Source organism: Penaeus vannamei, chromosome 1, assembly GCF_042767895.1.
Source record: "Penaeus vannamei isolate JL-2024 chromosome 1, ASM4276789v1, whole genome shotgun sequence".
Lineage (NCBI taxonomy): Eukaryota > Metazoa > Arthropoda > Malacostraca > Decapoda > Penaeidae > Penaeus > Penaeus vannamei.
Genome location: NC_091549.1, coordinates 12405239 through 12415238, shown reverse-complemented (window position 1 = coordinate 12415238; position 10000 = coordinate 12405239). Strand labels below are relative to the sequence as shown.

The following is a 10000-nucleotide window of genomic DNA, read 5'->3' as shown; positions in this document are numbered from 1 at the left end:
CATGCACGCACGCACGCTCATGCACAAACACAGAAACAAACAAACAAACACACGCACACTCACTCACTCACTCACTCACACTCTCACTCTCACTTTCACTCTCTCACTCTCTCACTCGCTCACTCTCTCACTCTCTCCCACTTTCCACTCCGCTCACTCTCTCACTCTCAAAAGCCATCGCTTCGCTCTCTCTCTCTCTCTCTCTACTCTCTCTCTCTCTCTCTCTCTCTCTCTCTCTCTCTCTCTCTCTCTCTCTCTCTCTCTCTCTCTCTCTCTCTCTCTCTCTCTGCTCTCTCTCTCACTCTCTCTCTCTCTCTCTCTCTCTCTCTCTCTCTCTCTCTCTCTCTCTCTCTCTCTCTCTCTCTCTCTCTCTCTCTCTCTCTCTCTCTCTCACTCTCTCTCTCTCTCTCTCTCTCTCTCTCTCTCTCTCTCTCTCTCTCTCTCTCTCTCTCTCTCTCTCTCTCTCTCTCTCTCTCTCTCTCTCTCTCTCTCTCTCTCTCTCCCTCTCTCTCTCTCCCTCTCCCCCCCCCCCCGACGAGAATGTTGACGTAACGTGATCTTCAGATATTGTGGTTGATGATACATTAACGCTTATCATCCAGATTACCACATCCGGTCTTTTTGTAAGGTAAATGGAGAAAAAATACCCGTGCATTTAATGCCTAGAGAGAAAGAATATGTAAAGTTGCAAATAATGCTTAATAAAGAAAGTATATGATAAAGAAATATTGTTAAAAGAATGTGTAATGTTAAGAATATAGTTTTAAGAAATGTTCGAGAAAAGATTATGTAATGTTAAGAATAAAGGTTGCATAAATAAGAATGTAAAGTGAGAAATAATAATAATTTTTGATATTCATGATAAGGCATAGAAAAAGGAAAATATAAAACTAGAATAATGACTAATGGCTAAGAAATAAAAAAATATATATGTCGAAGATAAAGCCTGGAAAAAAAGATAAAATATATAAAGTTTAGAATGACGTTTAAGGAAAAAATATGAAGAAAATATAAATCTTAAAATAACGTTTAAGGAACAGAATATGAAGGAAATATAAATCTGAGAATAACGTTTAAGGAAAAAAATATGAAGAAAATATAAATCTTAAAATAACGTTTAAGGAACAGAATATGAAGGAAATATAAATCTGAGAATAACGTTTAAGGGAAAAAATATGATGAAAATACAAATCTTAGAATAACGTTTAAGGAAAAAAATATGAAGAAAATATAAATCTTAGAATAACGTTTAAGGAAAAAAATATGAAGAAAACATAAATCTTAGAATAACGTTTAAGGAACAGAATATGAAGAAAATATAAATCTTTGAATAAGGTTTAAGGAAAAAATATGAAGAAAATATAAATCTTAGAATAACGTTTAAGGAAAAAATATGAAGAAAATATAAATCTTAGAATAACGTTTAAGGAAAAAAATATGAAGAAAATATAAATCTTAGAATAACGTTTAAGGAAAAAAATATGAAGAAAATATAAATCTTAGAATAATGTTTAAGGAAAAAAACATGAAGAAAATATGTCTTAGAATAGCGTTTAAGGAAAAAAATATTTAGAAAATATAAATATTAGAATAACACGTAAGAAACAGAATATGGAGAAAATATAATGTTTAAAATGATATGTAAGAGAAAGAATGTACATATGATATTCAAGATAAAGCCTGAAAAAAGAGAGGGAGAAAAAAATTGAGGCAACTACAGCATGTCACGAAAACACAGCGTTATCGTTTGAAGAATCGTTCGCAACGCTCATTAATCTCTGTTTGTCGACCGCGGAAAGCATGAAAAGAAGGGAGAGGAGGAATGGAGGAGGGGGGAAACGAAGGAGGGAGCGGAGAAGGGAACAAGGGAAGAAGTGAAGTGAGATAGAGAGTGAGAGTGAGTGAGTGAGAGAGAGTGAGAGAGAGAGAGTGAGAGAGAGCGAAGGAGGAGGAGTTAGAGTTAGAGAGAGAGAGAGAGAGAAAGAGAGAGAGAAAGAGAGAGAGAGAGAGAGAGAGAGAGAGAGAGAGAGAGAGAGAGAGAGAGAGAGAGAGAGAGAGAGAGAGAGAGAGAGAGAGAGAGAGACGAACGATGAATAGCCAACTTTGGACAATAAACAGTGGGATAAGGAAAGGTAATGGCGAAAAAGGGGGAAACGAGTAAAGAAAGATGGAAAGGAAGAGAAAGTAGGAGAGAGAAGGAGGGAGGGAAAAGAGGCAGGTGGGAGAGGAGAGGCAGGAGGAAGGAAGAAGGAAGGATGGGGGAAGAAGGGGAGAGTGGGAAGGAACTCTTCAGGGAGTGTTGGTGTTTCCAGGCCACTTTAGGATTAGATGATGGAGTGAAAAGATGAGAGGAGATTGAGGGAGAGTGAATGAGTGAGTGAAAGAAGGAGAGAAGGAGAGAGGGAGAGTGAATGAATGAGTGAAAGAAGGAGAGGAGAGAGTGAATGAGTGAAAGGAGAGAAGGAGAGAGGGAGAGTGAAAGAAGGAGAGAAGGAGAGAAGGAGAGAGGGAGAGTGAATGAGTGAGTGAAAGAAGGAGAGACGGAGAGAGTGAATGAGTGAAAGAAGGAGAGAAGGAGAGAGTGAGAGTGAAAGAAGGAGAGAAGGAGAGAGGGAGAGTGAATGAGTTAGTGAAAGAAGGAGAGAAGGAGAGTGAAAGGAGAGAAGAAGAGAGGGAGAGTGAAAGAAGGAGAGAAGGAGAGAGGGAGAGTGAAAGGAGAGAAGGAGAGAGGGAGAGTGAATGAGTGAGTGAAAGGAGAGGAGAGAGGGAGAGTGAAAGGAGAGAAGGAGAGAGGGAGAGTGAATGAGTGAGTGAAAGAAGGAGAGAAGGAGAGTGAAAGGAGAGAAGAAGAGAGGGAGAGTGAAAGAAGGAAAGAAGGAGAGAGGGAGAGTGAAAGGAGAGAAGGAGAGAGGGAGAGTGAATGAGTGAGTGAAAGAAGAGGAGAGAGGGAGAGTGAAAGGAGAGAGGGAGAGTGAAAGGAGAGAAGGAGAGAGGGAGAGTGAAAGGAGAGAAGGAGAGAGGGAGAGTGAAAGGAGAGAAGGAGAGAGGGAGAGTGAAAGGAGAGAAGGAGAGAGGGAGAGTGAAAGAAGGAGAGAAGGCGAGAGGGAGAGTGAATGAGTGAGTGAAAGAAGGAGAGAAGGAGAGAGGGAGAGTGAATGAGTGAAAAAAAACGAGAGAAGGAGAGAAGAACAGTGAAGGAGAGATATATAGAGAAGGAGAGGTGGAGAGTGAAGGAGAAATAATTAAAGAAGGAGATTGGAAGAGAATATAAGTGGGAAAGATAGAAATAGAAAGAGAAAAACAGTGTATGAAAAAAAGAGAGAACAAAAAAAGAAGAAAAATCAGAGATTAAAAGCTGAGAGAGGAGGAGGAGGAGGAGGAGGAGGAGAAGCAGAAGCAGAAGCAGAAGCAGAAGCAGAAGCAGAAGCAGAAGCAGAAGCAGAAGCAGAAGCAGAAGCAGAAGCAGAAGCAGAAGCAGAAGCAGAAGCAGAAGCAGAAGCAGAAGCAGAAGCAGAAGCAGAAGCAGAAGAAGAAGAAGAAGAAGAAGAAGAAGAAGAAGAAGAAGAAGAAGAAGAAGAAGAAGAAGAAGAAGAAGAAGAAGAAGAAGAAGAAGGAAAAGACCAATAATGAGAAAAGAGAAAGGAGAACGCCACCGGAGAGGCGAGGAGAGAGAGGGGACGCGAGAAGGACGTGCAGATTTCATCAGCGTCGCAGGATTTTTGCTTCCGTTCCCCTTCGCGACAGCCGTTGCATAACACACGTCCAGCCGCCTCTCCCGCAAGACTCCGCCGGGGTTGTGCAATAAACAATGTTTAAGTCTCCCTTTCCCCTTTTTCTCTGTCTTTTTTATCTGCCGTTATTAAAGGTAGTGGGAGTTCCTGTTGTTGTCTCTCTTATTCTGAAGGTGAAAATGATTTGAATGTATACTGCTGTTGTTTTTTTCAATTTATGTAAGAGTGGGTGTTATGTGTGTATGTGGATGGATTGTGTGTGTGTGTGTGTGTGTGTGTGTGTGTGTGTGTGTGTGCGTGTGCGTGTGCGTGTGCGTGTGCGTGTGCGTGTGCGTATGCGTGTGCGTGTGCGTGTGCTTGTGAGTGTGAGTGTGAGTGTGAGTGTGAGTGTGAGTGTGGGCGTGCGTGCATGTACATGCGCATGTATGAGTGTACTTGCATGTATGTATATGTTACGTGTATGTATGTTTGTGATCGCGGACACGTATTCTATAACGAGTTGCCTAATTCACGACGTGACCCCCCCCCCCCCCCCCCGATTTTATAAGTGCCCCTCGATGCATGAAGGAAACTCCGGGTTGTGTAAGTGTTCCACGTGGCGACGCTGATGGGGGGGGGGGGCAAGGGGGGAGAGAGGGGGATTGGGGATTGGGTTGGGGAAGGGAATAAAGGGGTGGGGTGTGTGAGTAGGGATTGGGGACTAGGCGGGGATGGTAAGGGAGGAGGGCTGCATTTGGGGCCATTGGGTAGGGGAGGCAAAGGGGGAGGGAGGGGGATTGGAGATTAGGCGGGAAGGAGAGTGGAGGAGGGGTGTGTGATTAGGGGTTGGGGATTGGACGGGGAAGGGAAGGAACGAGATGTGTGACGAAAGATTGGGGACTGGGTGGGGGAGGGGAGAAGGGTATGGAAGGGAAGGTGATTGGAGATATGGGTAGGGGAAGGAGGAAGGGGGGGTAGAGTGCCACGAGCAGATGTGTTTATACACTCCGGAAATTCCGGAAAATTAAAAAAATAAGTTAAAAAAAAATTTCCTCGTGTTTTATTTACGTATCATTTTTCATACTAAGTTCTTCGACTCTGCTGATATCTTCGATATTTTTGTCCGGTTTGAATTTCTCTCTCTCCTCTCCTCTCCTCTCCTCTCCTCTCCCCTACTCTCCCCTCCTCTCCCCTCCTCTCCCCTCCTTCCCCTCCTTCCCTTCCTTCCCCTCCCTTCCCTCGCTTCTCCTTCCATCCCCTTCCTCCTCCCATCCTCCCCTCTCTCTCTCTCCTCCCTCCCTTCCCTTTTCACCTCCCCCTCCCACCCTCAGAAAGTAGAGGTTTTAACATTCAATTAAAAAGAAATAATAAAAAGAAAAAGAAAAAAATGACGTCAGAAGTTGGTATCAGTGAAGCGAGACAGCGAAGGCTATTCCGTGTTTCGCTCTTCTTTTTTTTTTCTTTTCTTTTCTTTTTTTTTTGAGAACCTTGTCTGGAAGTATCGTTTCGGTGTGTCTGTGTCTCTTTTCTCTCTCCGTTCTCTTGCTTGTTTGTGTGTCTGTTTGTAGGCCTGTGTCTGTCTGTCTGTGTATGCCTTTTCTTTCTCAAGTTCCGCACTGTCTGTCTGTATGTGTCTTTTGTGTACTACATGTCATTCTGTCTGTGTAATACTTCTTCTTTCTCTCTGCAGCTCTCTGTCTTCTTTGTCTTTGGTATTTCTTTCTCTCTCTCTCTCTCTCTCTCTCTCTCTCTCTCTCTCTCTCTCTCTCTCTCTCTCTCTCTCTCTCTCTCTCTCTCTCTCTCTCTCTCTCTTCTCTCTTCTCTCTTTCTTCTTTCTCTCTCTCTCTCTCTCTCTCTCTCTCTCTCTCTCTTCTCTCTCTCTCTCTCTTCTTCCTCTTTCGATTTCTCTCCTCTCTCTCTTCCTCCCTCCTCCTCTCTTCTCTTTCCTCCCCCCACCTCTCTCTCTCTCTCTCTCTCTCTCTCTCTCTCTCTCTCTCTCTCTCTCTCTCTCTCTCTCTCTCTCTCTCTCTCTCTCTCTCTCTCTCTCTCTCTTCTCCCTCCTCCCTCTCCCTCTCCCTCTCCCTCTCCCTCTCCCTCTCCCTCTCCCTCCCTATCCCTATCCCTCTCCCTCTCCCTCTCCCTCTCCCTCTCCCTCTCCCTCTCCCTCTCCCTCTCCCTCTCCCTCTCTCTCTTCTCCCTTCTCCCAATAGAGAGTTTATTAAGACCAGATCAGCACTTGTTTCATTTTACATGTAAAGGGGAATGCTTTTAGTGCTTCCGCATGCAATCTTTTTTTTTCGCATACTCTGAATGCCAAATGCCTCCCCCGTTCTCTTAATCCCTTGGGGAGTGTGGTAGGGTGTGTTCAGTTTGTTCTGTGGTTGCACTTTGTTCCAGAATTGTACTCGCTTGGTTCCACGGTGATTCATTGAGTTTTTATTGCATGTTGGGAACTTAGCTACGATCCCTCCCTCCTAGTCCCAGTCCCCTCACCTCCACCTCTCCCTCTTCCTCCCTCTTCTTCTCCCTTCTCCTTCTGCTTCTCCCCTCCTCCCTACCCCTTTTACTTCTCTTCCTCTACCCTCCCTCCTCCCCTTCTCTCCCTCCCCTCCCTCCCCCTCACTCTCCCCTCCCCCACTCCTTACCCCTTTTGCTCACTCCTCCCCTTCTCCCTCTCCTCCTCCCCTTCGTCCCCCTCCCTTCCCCTTCCTCCCTCCTCCCCCTCCCCCTCCCCTTCTCCCTCTCTCCTCCTCCCTTCTCCCTCTCCCCTCCCCTTCTCCCGCTCCCCTCCCCTTCTCCCTCTCCCCTCCCCTTCTCCCTCTCCCCTCCCCTTCTCCCTCTCCCCTTTATAACAAGCATTCGGGAAAACATGCAGGTGTACGCACGCACTCACCTGTACACCCTGAATGTTTCATTGTGTATGTGTGTGTGCATGACTGACTGGCTGTCTTGGGTGATTCATATTCTGACTATGTTGTCTCTGTCTCTCACTCTCTCTTTCTGTGTTTTTCTTTCTTTGCATTTCAATTTCTTTTGTGTTTGATCATTCTCTCTCTCTCTCTCTCTCTCTCTCTCTCTCTCTCTCTCTCTCTCTCTCTCTCTCTCTCTCTCTCTCTCTCTCTCTCTCTCTCTCTCTCTCTCTCTCTCTCTCTCTCTCTCTCTCTCTCTCTCTCTCTCTCTCTCTCTCTCTCTCTCTCTCTCTCTCTCTCTCTCTCTCTCTCTCTCTCTCTCTCTCTCTCTCTCTCTCTCTCTCTCTCTCTCTCTCTCTCTCTCTCTCTCTCTCTCTCTCTCTCTCTCTCTCTCTCTCTCTCTCTCTCTCTCTCTCTCCCTCTCTCTCTCTCTCTCTCTCTCTCTCTCTCCCTCTCTCTCTCCCTCTTCCTCTCTCTTCCCTCTCTCTCTCTCCCTCTCTCTCTCTCTCTCTCTCCTCTCTCTTCTCTCCTCCCTCTCTCTCTCTCTCTCTCCTCTCTCTCTCTCTCTCTCTCTCCCTCTCTCTCTCCCTCTCTCCTCTCTCTCCCCCTCTCTCCCCCTCTCTCTCTCTCTCTCTCTCTCTCTCTCTCTCTCTCTCTCTCTCTCTCTCTCTCTCTCTCTCTCTCTCTCTCTCTCTCTCTCTCTCTCTCTCCCTCTCTCTCTCTCTCTCTCTCTCTCTCTCTCTCTCTCTCTCTCTCTCTCTCTCTCTCTCTCTCTCTCTCTCCCTCTCTCTCTCCCTCTCTCCTCTCTCCTCTCTCTCCCTCCCTCTCTCTCTCTCCCTCCCTCTCTCTCTCTCTCTCTCTTTCTCTCCCTCTCTCTCTCTCTCATTCTCTCTCTCTCTCTCTCTCTCTCTCTCTCTCTCTCTCTCCCTCTCTCTCTCTCTCTCTCTCTCTCTCCCTTCCTCTCTCTCCCTCTCTCTCTCTCCCTCTCTCCCCCTCCCTCTCTCTCTCTCTCTCTCTCTCTCTCTCTCTCTCTCTCTCTCTCTCTGTCTTTCTGTCTCTCTCTGTGTGCCTTTCTGTCTCTCTCTCTCTTTCTCTCGCTCGCTCGATCGCTCTCTCTCTCCCTCTCTCTGTCTTTCTGTCTCTCTCTCTCTCCCTCCTTCTCTCCCTCCCTCCCTCTCCTCCCTCCCTCCCTCCCTCCCTCCCTCCCTCCCTCTCTCTCTCTCTCTCTTTCTCTCTCTCTTTCTCTCTCTCTCTCTCTCCCTCCCTCCCTCTCTCTCTCTCTCTCCCTCCCTCCCCCCCTCCCTCCCTCCCTCCCTCCCTCCCTCCCTCTCTCTTTCTCTCTCTCTCTCCCTCTCCCTCTCCCTCTCCCTCTCTCTCACTCCATACTCTCTTCACATAGAGTTTATATTTCCTCCTCTCCTCTCCCTCCCCTCCCTCCCTCTCCCCCCTTCCTCCCTTCTCTATTTATCCCCTCTTTACCTCTTGCTCTTTCCATTTTTATTTATTTTCTTTTCTGCCTTTTTCTCCCTTTCTCCTCTCTCTCCCTGCTACCTTCCTCCTTTTCCATTCCTCCCACCCTCCCTCCACTTCCCTTCTCTTTCCCTCTTCCCTTCTTCCCTATTATGTCTTCTTTCCTTCTCTTCTTTTCTCCCTCACTTCCCTATCTATCTCTTTCTCTCCTTCACTTCTCTTCTTTTCCCTCCTTCCCACCTCTTCCCTCCTTTTCCATCTCTTCCTCCCTTCCCTCTATCTTTTCCTCTCCTCCACCTTTCCTCTTCCCTCCTCCCCTTCTTCTTTCTCCTCCTCCCCTTCTCTTCCCTCCTCCCCTTCTCTTCCCTCCTCCCCTTCTCTTCCCTCCTCCCCTTCTCTTCCCTCCTGCCCTTCTCTTCCCTCCTGCCCTTCTCTTCCCTCCTTGCCACTTTTACCTCCTTCCCTCTTCCCCTCTTTATCATGTTCCGTCACATTTTTCCTCGAACGCCCTCTCTCGTGTTCGATTCTGTCCCCCGCAATTTGGTTTCCTCCATTCCATGCGGAGTGAATGCGACCATTCGGACACTTTTTTACATGCAAGGAGAGTGAAATGGTCATGCATAGGGGAGCAGCCATTGTCGTCATGAGCGCCATTGAGGCCTGTTAATGTGCGAGGAATTTACACCTTTATTTTCTTTTAATTTTCTGTGTGGAATATATTTTGTATAGTGTTGTGTTGTATGATTTTTTTTTTTCTTTTTTGTTGTTGTTTATGTATATCTACGTTTTCCTTTTCGTGCTCTGCTGCTGCTTCTTCTTTTTCTTCTTCGTCCACGTCTATCGTCTCTTCATGTACATCACCATCATCATCTTTTTATACTTTATGACTTTTAGACTTCACAATGCTTTTATGTGGTGGGCCTGCTGGTTTCTGCATTAATTATTACTATTATTATTATTGTTATTATTATTATTATTGTTGTTGTTATTATTGTTGTTGTTGTTGTTGTTGTTGTTATAGAATATAGACGTGTATGTAATTTAATGAGTAGTGTCCAGATAGATTTACAAATTTGTTTATGTGTAATAAAAACTCTTCATATCTTGATATGTAGTAATGTATGTATATATATATATATATATATATATATATATATATATATATATATATATATATGTGTGTGTGTGTGTGTGTGTGTGTGTGTGTGTGTGTGTGTGTGTGTGTGTGTGTGTATGTATGTATGTATGTATGTATGTATAAATGCATGCAACTAGATTGAATCATATTTTATTGAAATTCCAAAATTAGTACGAAGACTGTCAATATCAGATTTTTAAAAATAATTTCCCCCTATTACTCAATTTGCAATTATATAAGCAATCTGAGATGTTTTACCGACCACACTCTTTCTCAGCTGTAATTGGCCACAAAGGAAGAAAGAGACGATATAAAAAGATAATTGGCATTATCTCATCTTGCAAGGAAAACGGAAATTTGTGCAAGATTAATTTCAAGTTAAGTAAGTGATTGAGAGAATTTTTTTTGTGACTCGAGAAGAGGAAATCTATATCCAATTTCCCTCCCCCCTATTAAATTCAACTTATATCAGAACAGTTGAAGGGAAAGTTGCTAAAAGTTATAATTGAAATGAGTCCGTACTTTGGGAATTTGGGGAGAATGGACACCGAGAGATGATATATTAAAAAAAAATGATCATGCGTGAAATAAGAAAAAAAATCGGCAAAGAACCCCCTCTCCCCATCCGCCTTTCCCGCGCAGGAAGTAGATAAATAAATAGATGATGAATAGATAGAAGTAACAAGAAAAATAACAAAGAAAATGAAAACGATACTAATTGATAAAAGTAGCACCGAATGGAAACACAATATAGATAAAGAAACAAACCCATG

At 44.6% G+C, this 10000-nt stretch overlaps 1 protein-coding gene across 1 annotated transcript in view; it reads left to right on the top strand.

The window, feature by feature from the left end:
* Positions 1-10000, top strand: part of LOC113826238 (alpha-tocopherol transfer protein-like) — a 34938-nt gene that overhangs the window by 12942 nt on the left and 11996 nt on the right. The window lies entirely within an intron of this gene.